An 18,581-nucleotide genomic window follows, 5' to 3' on the forward strand; every position below is an offset into this window, starting at 1 on the left:
AAACATTTTGCTTTTTTAATGAGGAAAGAAAAAGTCATGAATTCATCCAGTTGTTTCTTTCTAAGAATATTATCTTGCACCTTCACACTGTATCAAAAAGAGAGTCATTTTTACAATAAGTGAATTGTGTCTCTGACATGTTAGAATGGAGAGTTCAAGGTGAATGCAACACCTTTACTCAAGGTTTGGGTTGTGTCTCATGAACAGTCACTTCTCCAACCACTAAGGTAAAAAAATTCTGCTCCAGGTGAGGGTCGAACTCACAACCTCAGCATTGCTCTGCAGGTCACTGTCTTATAAGTACTGCGCGCTGACCGATTGCGCCACTGGAGCCTTGAAAGTCAGAACATGAATTCTATTTTTATTCGTCCAGTTACACCTGTCGGCTCCGAAAGATGTTATCTTGGTCTGCAAGAGATTTACATGTCAAACCTTCATGAGGCCTGTTGTTAAAAATCTACACTTAACTGTTCAAAGCAGAAGGATTAATTGTATTAACTAACATAGACATCTTATTTTTCCACATAAATATACTTTGTCTCCAAAGCATTAAAAGAATACTTCACAGAAAAATGTAACTAACTCTACTCATCACTATCCAGATGGAAGGTGGGTGAAGTGTTTGAGTCCACAAAAGACCTATGGAGTTTCAGCAGTAAACAGCGTTGCAGCCAAATCCAATACAATTGAAGAAACTGGGGATCACTTCTTCAGCCAGGGGCCTCTGAAATAAAACTATCCTCTTCCAAACCCACACAAGGTATCAAACAGTAAGTATGTTGTGCAGTTAGTGAAAAGTTAGTTTGTTGTCTGGAGGCTGATGTAAATTAACCCACAGACCCACAGAATAACATCCAGTTTTATGGATGTGTGATCATCCTGCACCACTACAATCAGTTCATATACTTCTCTGCCCATCATAACTGTCTGCAGAGAAATTTGTATATTAATATCATGTAGATATGTCACGGTGGCCGAGAGGTTAAGGCGTTGGACTCGAAATCCAATGGGGTTTCCCTGCACAGGTTCGAACCCTGTTCGTGACGTTCTTCTTCAGAACTGTTGAAATCTTCCTTTGGATTATATTTCAACTGCTGACTGGAGGTGTTAGGACAGGTGATGGACAAGTGGTCCCACCCCCTGCAAGACACAATCACATCACTGGGCAGAGGTACCGCTGGTCGTTCCTTCCTGCAGCAGTAAGATTGTACAACCAGATCTCCTTCCAGTAGAACTACATACACCCATCATGGACTGCACTCTGTTTTGACATTCTTCACTGTGCAATATCAATGGTTCATGTGCAATCCATTCACAGAACATATTCTCACACTGCCGTATGTTGCCTCTCGCTACACTGTGTATATTAATTTAATTCCATTTACATTCTTCTATATTTAGAATATTCCTTACACTTAGTAAGTATTATTATCTTTACACTAGTGTTGCTTTATTACTCACTTTAATGTGGTTGTGTAAGGGGACTGTACGTCGTACAGTTTTGTTTTGATGGTGACACTGTACCTCCGCTCTATAAGGCAGGAAGATGGCTGAGACCAAGTTTCCAGTGATGCCACAAAGCATGTAGATGATGGAGATTCTCAACCAGCTCTCTTTCCTCAGCACGGTCATCTGGAACAACACCGACAGCAGGCAGTGCAGAATCACACACACACACACACACACACACGCACACACACAAGGTAAAGACTGAGTGAAACTGAAGTTGTGTCTCGTGACCAGTCACTTCTCCCACCAACAAAGTCAAAAATTACTGCTCCAGGTGAGGGTCAAACTCACAGCCTCAGCATCGCTCTGCAGGTCACTGTCTTATAAGTACTGCGCGCTGACCAATTGCGCCACTGGAGCCTTGAAAGTCCAGAACATGAATTCTATTTTTATTCGTCCAGTTACACCTGTCTGCTATGAAAGATGTTATCTTGGTCAACAAGATGTTGACATGTCAATCCTTCATGAGGCCTGCTGTGAAGAGCTACACTAAACTGTTCAAAGCAGAAATATTACTGGTATTAACTAACATAGACATTTCATTTTTTCTACATAAATATACTATGTCTCCAAAGCATTAATGGTACAGCTCACAGAAAAATATAAGTAAAACATTTATTGGTCCCACACACAACATGCAAATGAGGGGAAATTTGTTCTCTGCTTTTGTCCCATCTGGTGAACACAGGAGGACACACAGAGCAGTGGGCAGCCATGCACAGTGCCCGGGGAGCAGGTGTTGGGGGAGTAAGGTGCCTTGCTCAGGAGCACTTACACAGTGGGTTGGGGTTGGCAATTAGATAGTGGGGAACAGATCCAGGTGTTGTCCGTACAGGTATGTTTTTGTGTTGTCACTCTGTGGAGTCGAACCAAAGACCAACATTGGATTCTATGCCCATAGTCCAACTTTCTGCCACTAGTCCACCGGCTCTCCCTATAACTAACTCTACTCATCTCTATGCAGATGGAAGGTGGGTGAAGTGTTTGAGTCCACAAAAGACTTTTGGAGTTTCAGCAGTAAACAGCGTTGCAGCCAAATCCAATACAATTGAAGCAACTAGGGATCACTTCTTCAGCCAGGGGCCTCTGTGTACAACTATCCCCTTCCAAATCCACACAAGGTATCAAACAGGAAGTAGGTTGTGCAGTTAGTAAAAAGTTTTAGGTTATAGTTTGAAGATGAACATCAGTAGTTTAGTTAAATACACCAACTTTTCACCAGTGCAGGTGCAGAGTGATACTTTACATTTTTGTAATACCAGCAACCCAGTTAGTTTGATGTCTAGAGGCTAATGTAAATGAACCCACAGACCCACAGACTAACATTCAGTTTTATGGATGTGCGGTCATCCTGCACTGCTGCAATCAGTTCATAGCCCATCATAACTTTCTGCAGAGAAATGTGTATATTAATATCATGTAAATATGTCACGTTGGCCGAGAGGTTAAGGCGTTGGACTCGAAATCCAATGGGGCTTCCCCGCACAGGTTCGAATCCTGTTCATGACGAACTTCATTAGAACTAAATGACTCTTGACTAAATGATTGAAACCTTCTTGAAACCTACATTTCAACTGCTGACTTGACTCAGTTGCCTGCCTGACTCAGTGGAGGTGTTGGGACAATTAGTCCCACCCCCTGCAGGATACCATCACAGCACTGGGCAGAGGTATTGCTGGTTGTTCCTTCCTCCCAGTATAAATACATGGACTACTCTCTTCACTGTGAAATATTCATTCTGTCTGTGCAATATCAATTGTTCATGTGCAATCCATTCACATAGCATAGTCTGACAATACACATATGTTGCCACACTGTATATATTAGTTTAATTACATTTTCTATATGTATTATATTCCTTACACTTAGTAAGTATTATTATCTTTACACTAGTGTTTCTTTATTACTTACTTTAATGTGGTTTCCTAAGGGGACTGGTGGGGCTCCGCTACTGAGTGCCAGTATAGTTTACCATTAAAATCTACACCAGTAGCTCGTACTGTTTTGTTTTGATGGTGACACTGTACCTCCGCTCTATAAGGCAGGAAGATGGCTGAGGCCAGGTTTCCAGTGATACCACTGAGCATGTAGATGATGGAGACTCTCAACCAGCTCTCTGTCCTCAGCACGGTCATCTGGAACAACACCGACAGCAGGCAGTGCAGGATCACACACACAAAATGTCATGGTAGTTACTGACTGAACCTGAAGGACTGAAGTTTTCACTAGTTGTGTCTTGTGACCAGTCACTGCTCCCTAAAACCAAAAACATACTGCTCCAGGTGAGGGTCGAACTCAAAACCTCAGCATCACTCTGCAGGTCACTGTCTTATAAGTACTGCGCGCTGACCGATTGCCCCACTGGAGCATGGAAAGTCAGAACACAAATCTTATTTTTCGCAACCCAGTTATACCTGTTTGTTATGAAGGACGTTATCTTGGTCAACAGGAGATTGACATGTAAAACCTTCAAGAGGCCTGTTGTGAAGATTCTACACTAAACTGTTCAAAGCAGAAATATTACTGGTATTAACTAACATAGACATTTGATTAGTTAATTGCAGGAGTTGCATCCAAATCCAATACCATTGAAGCAACTGGGGATCACTTCTACAGCCAGGGGCCTCTGTGTAAAAATATCCTCTTGCAAACCCACACAAGGTATCATACAGGAAGTCGGTTGTGCATTTAGAGAAAAGTTGTTGTTAGACGCTAGTAGCTTAAACCAACATCTGACCAAGGTTGTTGTAGGCTAGTTCATAGATTTGATTATTGTGCCACTGGTGCCTGTTCAAGTGGTGAAAATGAAATATAATGGATCGAGACCAAACTAATGAACTAACTTGTTTTGTTTTGGTTCTTTATTTTGGATTTTAACGATACGTATTCTTTACACTAAATAGCCATTACATATGAGATTCACAGTCACTGTTCAGACCTCCTTGTGTCTGTGTCACTGTATAACTGGTAATCCCAAATGAGTTGAATACTTGAATACAATGCACCACTGCATCAGTTCATACACCTTCTCTGCCCATCATAACTGTCTGCTGTAAAATGTGTATATTAATCACATGTAAATATGTCACGGTGGCCGAGAGGTTAAGGCGTTGGACTCGAAATCCAATGGGGTTTCCCCGCACAGGTTCGAATCCTGTTCGTGACGCACTTCTTTAGAGCTTAATGACTCTCTTGTGACATATAGTCCCACCCTCCCCACTGGGCAGAGGCTAGACTGTACAACCAGATCTCCTCCCAGTAGAACTACATGCACCCATCATGGACTCTTTGCTGTGCAATATCAATGTTTCATGTGCAATCCATTCACAGAACTTGTCTCACACTGCATGAATGATTCCTATCACACTGTATTTATTAGTTTAATTCCATCTATACATTTATACATATTTTTATATTCTTACAGTAAAGTATTATTATCTTTGCACTAAAGTTTGGCATGCTACTTATTACTTACTAATGCTTATATGGACTCTTGCTGCTGTAATACCGCAAATTTACCCATTGTAGGACTAATAAAGAATAATCTTTTTTATACTTTATTCAAATTAAATTCTATTGCCTATTATTACGCATAGCAGGTTATGTTTCATCTATGTTTATTTTTTGTTTAGCAGGATTAAGCCGAATATTTATTGGAGCAGGTACAACCAGTAGCCGAGCTAATGAGTGCCAGTATAGTTGAACATTGAAAACTACAAGAGACGGTGCAGTAGCTCGTGCTCTTTTGTTTTGATGGTCTCTATGTCATCTGGAACAACACTGACACCAGGCAGCGCAGCATCCACAAACACACACACGGTCAAGGTAGTTACTGAGTGAAACTGAAGGCTTCATAAGTTGTGTCCCGTGAACAGTCACTTCTCCCACCAAGGTAAAACCGTTCTGCTCCAGGTGAGGGTCGAACTCACAACCTCAGCATCGCTCTGCAGGTCACTGTCTTATAAGTACTGCGCGCTGACCGATTGCGCCACTGGAGCCTGGAAAGTGAGAAACACCAATCTTATTTTTAATCCACCGAGTTATACCTGTTTTCTATGAAGGACGTTATCTTGGTCAAGAAGAGATTGACATGTAAAGCCTTCAAGAGGCCTGTTGTGAGGATTCTACAGTAAACTGTTCAAAGCAAAAATATTACTGGTATTAACTAACACATTTGATTAGTTAATTGCAGGAGTTGCATCCAAATCCAATACAATTGAAGCAACTGGGGATCACTTATTCAGCCAGGGGCCTCTGTGTAAAAATATCCTCTTCCAAACCCACACATAACATATCAAACAGGAAGTAGGTTGTGCAGTTAGAGAAAAATTGTTGTTGTTAGACGCTAGTAGTTTAAACCAACATCTGACCAAGGTTGTTGTAAGCTAGTTCAAAGATTTGATTCTTGTGAACAGTCCCTTCTCCACAAACACGGACAGTGCTGCTCCAGGTGAGGATCAAACTCTCAACCTCAAAACCTCAAAACCTCTCAACCTCAAAAATAACAAAAACCAATTTTGGGTTGTAACGCTATGTATTCCTTACACTAGGTAGCCATTAAATATGTGATTCACAGTCACTGTTAAGACCTCTTTGTGTCTGTGTCACTGTATAACTGGTAATCCCAAATGAGTTGAATACTTGAATACAATGAACCACTGCTATCAGTTCATTTACGTTCTCTACCCATCATAACTGTCTGAAGTAAAATGTGTATATTAATTAAATGTAAATATGTCACGGTGGCCGAGAGGTTAAGGCGTTGGACTCGAAATCCAATGGGGTTTCCCCGCACAGGTTCGAATCCTGTTCGTGACGAACTTGTTTAGACCTTAATGACTCTTTGGTGGCAAGCAGTCCCACCTTCACCACTGGGCAGACGTATCGCTGGTGGTTCCTTCCTGCAGCAGTAAGACTGTACAACAACTACATGCATCATGGACTCTTCACTGTGCAGTATCAATGGTTCAATGTGCGATCCATTCACTACATCCTCTCCCTAAACTATATATATACATGTTAGGGCATGTTACTTAATGCTTACATTGACTCTTGCTGCAAATTTACCCATTGTAGGACGATTAAAGAGTAATTTTTTTTATATTTTATTCAAATTAAATTCTATTGCCTATTATTACGCATAGCACGTATGTTTTCATCTGTGTTTATCTCTTGTTAAGCCAAAGCTACGGGACAGTTACCATGGTTTGGGTCGGGAAAGATGACGTTAAATTTTGGTGCCGACTTCTTTCACTTGCAAGAAAGTTTTTTTTACATTTAAATTGATTTCTCAGAGACAACTATCAGACATGTTTAGGAGACCAATATTTATTGGTGCAGGTACAACCAGTAGCTTAACATTGTAGTATAGTTTAACATTGAAAACTACACAAGAAGCTGAAGTAGCTCATACTGTTTTGTTTTGATGGTCTCTATGTCATCTGGAATACACTGACACCAGGCAGGGCAGCTTCCTAGTTACACACATACAGTGAAGGTAGTTACTGAGTGAAACTGAAGGACTGAAGTTTTCATAAGTTCGGTCTTGGAACAAGTCACTTCTCCCAACAAGGTAAAACCATTCTGCTCCAGGTGAGGGTCGAACTCACACCCTCAGCATTGCTCTGCAGGTCACTGTCTTGTAAGTACTGCGCGCTGACCGATTGCGCCACTGGAGCCTTGAAAGTGCAAAACATGAATTATACTTTTATTCTTCCAGTTACACCTGTCTGCTACGGTCGTGTATTCGTTAGAATAAAACAAGTTGGTATGTGCTTAAAACATAATGACAGGCTTACATATATGTTGCCTGCCCTCTGGACTCTTTGACGTTTTCGGAGAGCCCTCCAGATGTTTATAGTGTTTGCTCTCTACCTTTTTGGGATGACCTTTGACCTAGGGAGTTGTTTCTGACCAGCTGGTTGATGGGTTCAAAAGTCCCATAGGGGACGTCATTTACCTGAAGTCAAGGGCGGAACCAATGTCCCTATATAACTGTGTGTAAGACCCCCGCACGTCAGATTTCACTATTGGCTGTGTGTCTCCGGGCATCTAGATGCCCGTCCCGACCTGTCATTTCTTGTAATAAACTCTGTTACACTGAAACTACTGGGTCCTCGGAATCCTTCCCTCATCATCAACAACTTCTACAACATCATCGACCTCTCGGCTGCATACAATATACGATACTATGATAGATGTTATCTTGGTCAACAAGATGTTGACATGTCAATCCTTCATGAGGCCTGCTGTGAAGAGCTACACTAAACTGTTCAAAGCAGAAATATTAATGGTATTAACTAACATAGACATTACATTTTTTCTACATAAATATACTTTGTCTCCAAATCATTAATGGTATAGTTCATAGAAAAATATAAGTAGAAGCAGATACATTTATTGGTCCCACACACAACATGCAAATGGGGGGAAATTTGTTGTCTGCTTTTGTCCCATCTGGTGAACACAGGAGGACACACAGAGCAGTGGGCAGCCATGCACAGTGCCCGGAGAGCAGGTGTTGGGGGAGTAAGGTGCCTTGCTCAGGAGCACTTAGACAGTGGGGTAGGCACTTAGATAGTGGGAAACAGATGCAGGTGTTGTCCGTCCAGGTATGTTTTTGTGTTGTCACTGCGTGGAGTCGAACCAAAGACCAACATTGGATTCTATGCCCATAATCCAACTTTCTGCCACTAGTCCACCGCCTCTCCCAATAACTAACTCTACTCATCTCTATGCAGGTGGAAGGTGGGTGAAGTGTTTGAGTCCACGAAAGACTTTTGGAGTTTCAGCAGTAAACAGCGTTGCAGCCAAATCCAATACGATTGAAGCAACTGGGGATCACTTCTTCAGCCAGGGGCCTCTGTGTACAACTATCCTCTTCCAAACCCACACAAGGTATCCAACAGGAAGTAGGTTGTGCAGTTAGTGAAAAGTTAAAGTTGTTGTAATTTGAAGATGAACATCAGTAGTTTAGTTTAATACACCAACTTTTCACCAGGGCAGGTGCAGAGTGATACTTTACATTTTTGTAATACCAGCAACCCAGTTAGTTTGTTGTCCAGAGGCTGATGTAAATTTACCCACAGACCCACAGACTACCACTCAGTTTTATGGATGTGCGGTCATCCTGCACCACTGCAATCAGTTCATATCGTTTCTCTGCCCAATATAACTGTCTGCAGAGAAATTTGTATATTAACATCATGTAAATAAGTCACGGTGGCCGAGAGGTTAAGGCGTTGGACTCGAAATCCAATGGGGTTTCCCCACACAGGTTCAAATCCTGTTTGTGACGAACTTCCTTGGAACTAAATGACTCTTGAAACCTTCTTTGGATTACTTTTCAACTGCTGACTTGACTCTGTCGCCAGCCTGACTCAGTTGGGACAATTAGTCCCACCCCCTGCCATCACAGCACTAGGCAGAGGTATCGCTGGTCGTTCTTAACTACATGCACCTGTCATGGACTACACTCTTAACTGTAATATTAATGGTTCATGTGCAATCCATTCACAGACCATAGTCTCACACTGCACATATGTTGCTACACTGTATATATTCGTTTATTTACATTTTTCTATATGTATTACATTCCTTACACTTAGTAAGTATTATTATCTTTACACTAGTGTTGCTTTATTACTTACTTTAATGTTGCTTCCCAAGGGGACTGTTGGGGCTCAGCTACTGAGTGCCAGTAAAGTTTACCATTAAAATCTACACCAGTAGCTTGTACTGTTTTGTTTTGATGGTGACACTGTACCTCCGCTCTATAAGGCAGGAAGATGGCTGAGGCCAAGTTTCCAGGGATGCCACTGAGCATGTAGATGATGGAGACTCTCAACCAGCTCTCTGTCCTCAGCACGGTCATCTGGAACAACACCGACAGCAGGCAGTTTAGGATCACACACACAAAATGTCATGGTAGTTACTGACTGAACCTGAAAGACTGAAGTCTTCACTAGTTGTGTCTCGTGACCAGTCACTGCTCCCTAAAACCAAAGTAAAACCATACTACTCCAGGTGAGGGTCGAACTCACAACCTCAGCATTGCTCTGCAGGTCACTGTCTTATAAGTACTGCGCGCTGACCGATTACTCTACTGGAGCGTTGAAAGTGAGCAACTTGAAGTTTACAATTTAGCATCCAGTTACATCTGTCTTCTATGAAAGATGTTATCTTGGTCAACAAGAAATGTAAAACCTTCAAGGGTCCTGTTGTGAAGATTCTACACTTAACTGTTCAAAGCAGACATATTACTGGTGTTAACTAACATAGACACATTTTTTTTTCTTCTCATGAATATACTTTATCTCAAAGCATTAAAGGGCTACTTCATAGAAAAATATAACTAACTTTACTCACCTCTGTGCCGATGGAGGGTGGGTGAAGTGCTTGAGTCGACAACAGACTTTTGGAGTTTCAGCAGTAAGCAGAGCTTCAACCAAATCCAATACAATTGAAGCAACTAGGGATCACTTCTTCAGCCAGGGGCCTCTGAATAAAACTATCCTCTTCCAAACCCACGCAAGGTATCAAACAGGAAGTAGGTTGTGCAGTTAGTAAAAAGTTTTAGGTTATAGTTTGAAGATGAACATCAGTAGGTAAGTTTTCACCAGGTTAGGTGCAGAGTGATACTTTATAGTGATACTTTACATTTTTGTAATACCAGCAATCCTGTTAGTTTGTTGTCTGGAGGCTGATGTAAATGAACCTACAGACCCACAGACTAACGTCCAGTTTTATTGATGTCCGATCATCCTGCAAACCTGAAATCAGTTCATATACTTCTCTGCCCATCATTACTGTCTACAGTAAAATGTGTATATTAACTAAATGTAAATATGTCACGGTGGCCGAGAGGTTAAGGCGTTGGACTCGAAATCCAATGGGGTTTCCCCGCACAGGTTCGAACCCTGTTCGTGACGAACTTCTTTAGACCTTAATGCCTCTTTGGTGGCAAGTAGTCCCACCCTCACCACTGGGCAGAGGTATGGCTGGTGGTTCCTTCCTGCAGCAGTAAGACTGTACAACCAGCTCTCCTCCCAGTAAAACTACATGCACCCATCATGAACTCTTCACTGTGCAATATTGACGGTTCATGTGCAATCCATTCACACAACATATTCTCACACTTCACAAATGTTTCCACACCGTACACTGTATATATTAGTTTAATTCAATTTATATTATTCTTCATGTTTTATATTATTACACAAAAGTATTATCATCTTTGCACTAAAGTTTGGCATGCTACTTATTACTTACTAATGCTTATATGGACTCTTGCTGCTGTAATACCGCAAATTTACCCATTGTAGGACTAATAAAGAGTAATCTTTTTTATACTTTATTCAAATTAAATTCTATTGCCTATTATTACGCATAGCAGGTTATGTTTCATCTATGTTTATTTTTTGTTGGAGCAGGTACAACCAGTAGCCGAGCTAATGAGTGCCAGTATAGTTGAACATTGAAAACTACAAGAGACAGTGCAGTAGCTCGTGCTGTTTTGTTTTGATGGTCTCTATGTCATCTGGAACAACACTGACACCAGGCAGCGCAGCGTCCACACACACACACACAGAAGGTGAAGGTAGTTACTGAGTGAAACTGAAGGCTTCATAAGTTGTGTCCCGTGAACAGTCACTTCTCCCACCAAGGTAAAACCATTCTGCTCCAGGTGAGGGTCGAACTCACAACCTCAGCATCGCTCTGCAGGTCACTGTCATATAAGTACTGCACGCTGACCGATTGCGCCACTGGAGCCTGGAAAGTGAAAAACACCAATCTTATTTTTAATCCACCGAGTTATACCTGTTTTCTATGAAGGACGTTATCTTGGTCAAGAAGAGATTGACATGTAAAGCTTCAAGAGGCCTGTTGTGAGGATTCTACAGGAAACTGTTCAAAGCAAAAATATTACTGGTATTAACTAATACATTTGACTAGTTAATTGCAGGAGTTGCATCCAAATCCAATACAATTGAAGCAACTGGGGATCACTTATTCAGCCAGGGGCCTCTGTGTAAAAATATCCTCTTCCAAACCCACACATAACATATCAAACAGGAAGTAGGTTGTGCAGTTAGAGAAAAATTGTTGTTGTTAGACGCTAGTAGTTTAAACCAACATCTGACCAAGGTTGTTGTAAGCTAGTTCAAAGATTTGATTCTTGTGAACAGTCCCTTCTCCACAAACACGGACAGTGCTGCTCCAGGTGAGGATCAAACTCTCAACCTCAAAACCTCAAAACCTCTCAACCTCAAAAATAACAAAAACCTGTTTTGGGTTGTAACGCTATGTATTCCTTACACTAAATAGCCATTAAATATGTGATTCACAGTCACTGTTAAGACCTCTTTGTGTCTGTGTCACTGTATAACTGGTAATCCCAAATGAGTTGAATACTTGAATACAATGAACCACTGCTATCAGTTCATTTACGTTCTCTACCCATCATAACTGTCTGAAGTAAAATGTGTATATTAATTAAATGTAAATATGTCACGGTGGCCGAGAGGTTAAGGCGTTGGACTTGAAATCCAATGGGGTTTCCCCGCACAGGTTCGAATCCTGTTCGTGACGAACTTCTTTAGACCTTAATGACTCTTTGGTGGCAAGCAGTCCCACCTTCACCACTGGGCAGAGGTATCGCTGGTGGTTCCTTCCTGCAGCAGTAAGACTGTACAACCAGTAGAACTACATGCACCCATCATGGACTCTTCACTGTGCAATATCAATGGTTCAATCAGCAGGTGTTGGGGGAGTAAGGTGCCTTGCTCAGGAGCACTTAGACAGTGGGGTAGGCACTTAGATAGTGGGAAACAGATGCAGGTGATGTCCGTCCAGGTATTTTTTTGTGTTGTCACTGCGTGGAGTCGAACCAAAGACCAACATTGGATTCTATGCCCATAATCCAACTTTCTGCCACTAGTCCACCGCCTCTCCCTATAACTAACTCTACTCATCTCTATGCAGATGGAAGGTGGGTGAAGTGTTTGAGTCCACGAAAGACTTTTGGAGTTTCAGCAGTAAACAGCGTTGCAGCCAAATCCAATACGATTGAAGCAACTGGGGATCACTTCTTCAGCCAGGGGCCTCTGTGTACAACTATCCTCTTCCAAACCCACACAAGGTATCCAACAGGAAGTAGGTTGTGCAGTTAGTGAAAAGTTAAAGTTGTTGTAATTTGAAGATGAACATCAGTAGTTTAGTTTAATACACCAACCTTTCACCAGGGCAGGTGCAGAGTGATACTTTACATTTTTGTAATACCAGCAACCCAGTTAGTTTGTTGTCCAGAGGCTGATGTAAATTTACCCACAGACCCACAGACTACCATTCAGTTTTATGGATGTGCAGTCATCATGCACCACTGCAATCAGTTCATATCCTTTCTCTGCCCATCATAACTGTCTGCAGAGAAATTTGTATATTAATATCATGTAAATATGTCACGGTGGCCGAGAGGTTAAGGCGTTGGACTCGAAATCCAATGGGGTTTCCCCGCACAGGTTGGAATCCTGTTTGTGACGAACTTCCTTAGAACTAAATGACTCTTGAAACCTTCTTTGGATTACTTTTCAACTGCTGACTTGACTCAGTCGCCAGCCTGACTCAGTTGGGACAATTAGTCCCACCCCCTGCCATCACAGCACTAGGCAGAGGTATCGCTGGTCGTTCTTTCCTCCCAGTAGAACTACATGCACCCATCATTGACTCTTTGCTGTGCAATGTCAATGTTTCATGTGCAATCCATTCACAGAACTTGTCTCACACTGCATGAATGATTCCTATCACACTGTATTTATTAGTTTAATTCCATCTATATATTTATATATATTTTTATATTCTTACAGTAAGGTATTATTATCTTTGCACTAAAGTTTGGCATGCTACGTATTACTTACTAATGCTTATATGGACTCTTGCTGCTGTAATACCCGCAAATTTACCCATTTATAGGACTAATAAAGAGTAATCTTTTTTATACTTTATTCAACTTAAATTCTATTGCCTATTATTACGCATAGCAGGTTATGTTTCATCTATGTTTATTTTTTGTTGAGCAGGATTAAGCCGAATATTTATTGGAGCAGGTACAACCAGTAGCCGAGCTAATGAGTGCCAGTATACTTGAACATTGAAAACTACAAGAGACGGTGCAGTAGCTCGTGCTGTTTTGTTTTGATGGTCTCTATGTCATCTGGAACAACACTGACACCGGGCAGCGCAGCATCCACACACACACACACACACAAGGTCAAGGTAGTTACTGAGTGAAACTGAAGGCTTCATAAGTTGTGTCCCGTGAACAGTCACTTCTCCCACCAAGGTAAAACCTTTCTGCTCCAGGTGAGGGTCGAACTCACAACCTCAGCATCGCTCTGCAGGTCACTGTCTTATAAGTACTGCGCGCTGACCGATTGCGCCACTGGAGCCTGGAAAGTCAAAAACACCAGTCTTATTTTTAATCCACCGAGTTATACCTGTTTTCTATGAAGGACGTTATCTTGGTCAAGAAGAGATTGACATGTAAAGCCTTCAAGAGGCCTGTTGTGAGGATTCTACAGGAAACTGTTCAAAGCAAAAATATTACTGGTATTAACTAACACATTTGATTAGTTAATTGCAGGAGTTGCATCCAAATCCAATACAATTGAAGCAACTGGGGATCACTTATTCAGCCAGGGGCCTCTGTGTAAAAATATCCTCTTCCAAACCCACACATAACATATCAAACAGGAAGTAGGTTGTGCAGTTAGAGAAAAATTGTTGTTGTTAGACGCTAGTAGTTTAAACCATCATCTGACCAAGGTTGTTGTAAGCTAGTTCAAAGATTTGATTCTTGTGAACAGTCCCTTCTCCACAAACATGGACAGTGCTGCTCCAGGTGAGGATCAAACTCTCAACCTCAAAACCTCTCAACCTCAAAAATAACAAAAACCTATTTTGGGTTGTAACGCTATGTATTCCTTACACTAAATAGCCATTAAATATGTGATTCACAGTCACTGTTAAGACCTCTTTGTGTCTGTGTCACTGTATAACTGGTAATCCCAAATGAGTTGAATACTTGAATACAATGAACCACTGCTATCAGTTCATTTACGTTCTCTGCCCATCATAACTGTCTGAAGTAAAATGTGTATATTAATTAAAAAAATATGTCACGGTGGCCGAGAGGTTAAGGCGTTGGACTCGAAATCCAATGGGGTTTCCCCGCACAGGTTCGAATCCTGTTCGTGACGAACTTCTTTAGACCTTAATGAGTCTTTGGTGGCAAGCAGTCCCACCTTCACCACTGGGCAGAGGTATCGCTGGTGGTTCCTTCCTGCAGCAGTAAGACTGTACAACCAGATCTCCTCCCAGTAGAACTACATGCACCCATCATGGACTCTTCACTGTGCAATATCAATGGTTCAATGTGCAATCCATTCACTACATCCTCTCCCTAAACTATATATATACATGTAGGGCATGTTACTTATTACTTACTAATGCTTACATTGACTCTTGCTGCAAATTTGCCCATTGTAGTACGAATAAAGAGTATTTTTTTTTATATTTATTCAAATTAAATTCTATTGCCTATTATTACGCATAGCACGTATGTTTTCATCTGTGTTTATCTCTTGTTAAGCCGAAGCTACCGGACAGTTACCATGGTTTGGGTCGGGAAAGATGAGGTTAAATTTTGGTGCCGACTTCTTTCACTTGCAATAAAGTTTTTTTTACATTTCAATTGATTTCTCAGAGACAACTATCAGACATGTTTAGGAGACCAATATTTATTGGTGCAGGTACAACCAGTAGCTTAACATTATAGTATAGTTTAACATTGAAAACTACGCCAGAAGCTACTGTTTTGTTTTGATGGTCTCTATGTCATCTGGAATACACTGACACCAGGCAGGGCAGCTTCCTAGTTACACACATACAGTGAAGGTAGTTACTGAGTGAAACTGAAGGACTGAAGTCTTCATAAGTTCGGTCTTGGAACAAGTCACTTCTCCCAACAAGGTAAAACCATTCTGCTCCAGGTGAGGGTCGAACTCACACCCTCAGCATTGCTCTGCAGGTCACTGTCTTATAAGTACTGCGCGCTGACCGATTGCGCCACTGGAGCCTTGAAAGTCAGAACATGAATTCTATTTTTATTCGTCCAGTTACACCTGTCTGCTACGGTAGTGTATTCATTAGAATAAAACAAGTTGGTATGTGCTTAAAACATAATGACACGCTTACATATATGTTGCCTGCCCTCTGGACTCTTTGACTTTTTCGGAGAGCCCTCCAGATGTTTATCGTGTTTGCTTTCTACCTTTTTGGGATGACCTTTGACCTAGAGAGTTGTTTCTGACCAGCTAGTTGATGGGTTCAAAAGTCCCATAGGGGACGTCATTTACCTAAAGTCAAGGGCGGAACCAATGTCCCTATATAACTGTGTGTAAGAACCCCGCACGTCAGATTTCACTATTGGCTGTGTGTCTCCGGGTATCTAGATGCCCGTCCCGACCTGTCATTTCTTGTAATAAACTCCGTTACACTGAAACTACTGGGTCCTCGGAATCCTTCCATCATCATCAACAACTTCTACAACATCATCAACCTCTCGGCTGCATACAATATACGATACTATGAAAGATGTTATCTTGGTCAACAAGATGTTGACATGTCAATCCTTCATGAGGCCTGCTGTGAAGAGCTACACTAAACTGTTCAAAGCTGAAATATTAATGGTATTATTAACTAACATAGACATTACATTTTTTCTACATAAATATACTTTGTCTCCAAATCATTAATGGTATAGTTCATAGAAAAATATAAGTAGAAGCAGATACATTTATTGGTCCCACACACAACATGCAAATGGGGGGAAATTTGTTGTCTGCTTTTGTCCCATCTGGTGAACACAGGAGGACACACAGAGCAGTGGGCAGCCATGCACAGTGCTCGGAGAGCAGGTGTTGGGGGAGTAAGGTGCCTTGCTCAGGAGCACTTAGACAATGGGGTGGGGTAGGCACTTAGATAGTGGGAAACAGAGGCAGGTGTTGTCCGTCCAGGTATGTTTTTGTGTTGTCACTCCGTGGAGTCGAACCAAAGACCAACATTGGATTCTATGCCCATAATCCAACTTTCTGCCACTAGTCCACCGCCTCTCCCTATAACTAACTCTACTCGTCTCTATGCAGATGGAAGGTGGGTGAAGTGTTTGAGTCCACAAAAGACTTTTGGAGTTTCAGCAGTAAACAGCGTTGCAGCCAAATCCAATACGATTGAAGCAACTAGGGATCACTTCTTCAGCCAGGGGCCTCTGTGTACAACTATCCTCTTCCAAACCCACACAAGGTATCCAACAGGAAGTAGGTTGTGCAGTTAGTGAAAAGTTAAAGTTGTTGTAATTTGAAGATGAACATCAGTAGTTTAGTTTAATACACCAACTTTTCACCAGGGCAGGTGCAGAGTGATACTTTATAGTGACACTTTACATTTTTGTAATACCAGCAACCCAGTTAGTTTGTTGTCCAGAGGCTGATGTAAATTTACCCACAGACCCACAGACTACCATTCAGTTTTATGGATGTGTGATCATCCTGCACCACTGCAATCAGTTCATATACTTATCTGCCCATCATAACTGTCTGCAGAGAAATTTGTATATTAATATCATGTAAATATGTCACGGTGGCCGAGAGGTTAAGGCGTTGGACTCGAAATCCAATGGGGTTTCCCCGCACAGGTTCGAATTTGTGACAAACTTCCTTAGAACTAAATGACTCTTGAAACCTTCTTTGGATTACATTTCAACTGCTGACTTGAATCAGTCTCCAGCCTGACCCAGTTTGGACAATTAGTCCCACCCCCTGCCATCACAGCACTGGGCAGAGGTATCGCTGGTCGTTCTTTCCTCCCGGTATAACTACATGCACCTGTCATGGACTACACTCTTAACTGTAATATCAATGGTTCATGTGCAATCCATTCACAGAACATAGTCTCATACTGCACATATGTTGCTACACTGTATATATTCGTTTATTTACATTTTTCTATATGTATTACATTCCTTACACTTAGTAAGTATTATTATCTTTACACTAGTGTTGCTTAATTACTTACTTTAATGTGGCTTCCCAAGGGGACTGTTGGGGCTCAGCTACTGAGTGCCAGTAAAGTTTACCATTAAAATCTACACCAGTAGCTTGTACTGTTTTGTTTTGATTGTGACACTGTACCTCCGCTCTATAAGGCAGGAAGATGACTGAGGCCAAGTTTCCAGGGATGCCACTGAGCATGTAGATGATGGAGATTCTCAACCAGCTCTCTGTCCTCAGCACGGTCATCTGGAACAACACCGACAGCAGGCAGTTTAGGATCACACACACAAAATGTCATGGTAGTTACTGACTGAACCTGAAAGACTGAAGTCCTCACTAGTTGTGTCTCGTGACCAGTCACTGCTCCCTAAAACCAAAGTAAAACCATACTACTCCAGGTGAGGGTCGAACTCACAACCTCAGCATTGCTCTGCAGGTCACTGTCTTATAAGTACTGCGCGCTGACCGATTACTCTACTGGAGCGTTGAAAGTGAGCAACTTGAAGTTTACAATTTAGCATCCAGTTACATCTGTCTTCTATGAAAGATGTTATCTTGGTCAACAAGAAATGTAAAACCTTCAAGGGTCCTGTTGTGAAGATTCTACACTTAACTGTTCAAAGCAGACATATTACTGGTGTTAACTAACATAGACACATTTTTTTTTCTTCTCATGAATATACTTTATCTCAAAGCATTAAAGGGCTACTTCATAGAAAAATATAACTAACTTTACTCACCTCTGTGCCGATGGAGGGAGGGTGAAGTGTTTGAGTCCACAACAGACTTTTGGAGTTTCAGCAGTAAGCAGAGCTTCAACCAAATCCAATACAATTGAAGCAACTGGGGATCACTTCTTCAGCCAGGGGCCTCTGAATAAAACTATCCTCTTCCAAACCCACACAAGGTATCAAACAGGAAGTAGGTTGTGCAGTTAGTAAAAAGTTTTAGGTTATAGTTTGA

At 41.5% G+C, this 18,581-nt stretch overlaps 16 non-coding genes across 16 annotated transcripts; 9 read left to right on the plus strand and 7 right to left on the minus strand.

Annotated features, from left to right (window-relative positions):
- Positions 1-239: 239 nt before the first annotated feature.
- trnai-uau (transfer RNA isoleucine (anticodon UAU)) lies at positions 240-333 on the minus strand. Its single transcript has 2 exons — positions 296-333; positions 240-275 (listed from the first exon to the last, which is right to left on the minus strand). It is a non-coding gene; the product is annotated as a tRNA-Ile (tRNA).
- A 631-nt stretch (positions 334-964) lies between these two features.
- trnas-cga (transfer RNA serine (anticodon CGA)) lies at positions 965-1,046 on the plus strand. The gene has a single exon. It is a non-coding gene; the product is annotated as a tRNA-Ser (tRNA).
- Positions 1,047-1,775: 729 nt separating this feature from the next.
- Positions 1,776-1,869, minus strand: trnai-uau (transfer RNA isoleucine (anticodon UAU)). Its single transcript has 2 exons — positions 1,832-1,869; positions 1,776-1,811 (listed from the first exon to the last, which is right to left on the minus strand). It is a non-coding gene; the product is annotated as a tRNA-Ile (tRNA).
- A 1,067-nt stretch (positions 1,870-2,936) lies between these two features.
- trnas-cga (transfer RNA serine (anticodon CGA)) lies at positions 2,937-3,018 on the plus strand. Its single transcript has one exon. It is a non-coding gene; the product is annotated as a tRNA-Ser (tRNA).
- Positions 3,019-4,593: 1,575 nt separating this feature from the next.
- On the plus strand, positions 4,594-4,675 carry trnas-cga (transfer RNA serine (anticodon CGA)). The gene has a single exon. It is a non-coding gene; the product is annotated as a tRNA-Ser (tRNA).
- Positions 4,676-5,413: 738 nt separating this feature from the next.
- Positions 5,414-5,507, minus strand: trnai-uau (transfer RNA isoleucine (anticodon UAU)). Its single transcript has 2 exons — positions 5,470-5,507; positions 5,414-5,449 (listed from the first exon to the last, which is right to left on the minus strand). It is a non-coding gene; the product is annotated as a tRNA-Ile (tRNA).
- A 738-nt stretch (positions 5,508-6,245) lies between these two features.
- Positions 6,246-6,327, plus strand: trnas-cga (transfer RNA serine (anticodon CGA)). Its single transcript has one exon. It is a non-coding gene; the product is annotated as a tRNA-Ser (tRNA).
- A 766-nt stretch (positions 6,328-7,093) lies between these two features.
- trnav-uac (transfer RNA valine (anticodon UAC)) lies at positions 7,094-7,187 on the minus strand. The gene is made up of 2 exons: positions 7,150-7,187; positions 7,094-7,129 (listed from the first exon to the last, which is right to left on the minus strand). It is a non-coding gene; the product is annotated as a tRNA-Val (tRNA).
- Positions 7,188-8,724: 1,537 nt separating this feature from the next.
- Positions 8,725-8,806, plus strand: trnas-cga (transfer RNA serine (anticodon CGA)). Its single transcript has one exon. It is a non-coding gene; the product is annotated as a tRNA-Ser (tRNA).
- Positions 8,807-10,357: 1,551 nt separating this feature from the next.
- Positions 10,358-10,439, plus strand: trnas-cga (transfer RNA serine (anticodon CGA)). The gene has a single exon. It is a non-coding gene; the product is annotated as a tRNA-Ser (tRNA).
- A 747-nt stretch (positions 10,440-11,186) lies between these two features.
- Positions 11,187-11,280, minus strand: trnai-uau (transfer RNA isoleucine (anticodon UAU)). The gene is made up of 2 exons: positions 11,243-11,280; positions 11,187-11,222 (listed from the first exon to the last, which is right to left on the minus strand). It is a non-coding gene; the product is annotated as a tRNA-Ile (tRNA).
- A 737-nt stretch (positions 11,281-12,017) lies between these two features.
- trnas-uga (transfer RNA serine (anticodon UGA)) lies at positions 12,018-12,099 on the plus strand. Its single transcript has one exon. It is a non-coding gene; the product is annotated as a tRNA-Ser (tRNA).
- Positions 12,100-12,967: 868 nt separating this feature from the next.
- trnas-cga (transfer RNA serine (anticodon CGA)) lies at positions 12,968-13,049 on the plus strand. The gene has a single exon. It is a non-coding gene; the product is annotated as a tRNA-Ser (tRNA).
- Positions 13,050-13,861: 812 nt separating this feature from the next.
- Positions 13,862-13,955, minus strand: trnai-uau (transfer RNA isoleucine (anticodon UAU)). Its single transcript has 2 exons — positions 13,918-13,955; positions 13,862-13,897 (listed from the first exon to the last, which is right to left on the minus strand). It is a non-coding gene; the product is annotated as a tRNA-Ile (tRNA).
- Positions 13,956-14,683: 728 nt separating this feature from the next.
- trnas-cga (transfer RNA serine (anticodon CGA)) lies at positions 14,684-14,765 on the plus strand. The gene has a single exon. It is a non-coding gene; the product is annotated as a tRNA-Ser (tRNA).
- Positions 14,766-15,549: 784 nt separating this feature from the next.
- On the minus strand, positions 15,550-15,643 carry trnai-uau (transfer RNA isoleucine (anticodon UAU)). Its single transcript has 2 exons — positions 15,606-15,643; positions 15,550-15,585 (listed from the first exon to the last, which is right to left on the minus strand). It is a non-coding gene; the product is annotated as a tRNA-Ile (tRNA).
- Positions 15,644-18,581: the final 2,938 nt, after the last annotated feature.

Source organism: Platichthys flesus, chromosome 20 (genome assembly GCF_949316205.1).
Source record: "Platichthys flesus chromosome 20, fPlaFle2.1, whole genome shotgun sequence".
In the NCBI taxonomy this organism is placed as follows: domain Eukaryota; kingdom Metazoa; phylum Chordata; class Actinopteri; order Pleuronectiformes; family Pleuronectidae; genus Platichthys; species Platichthys flesus.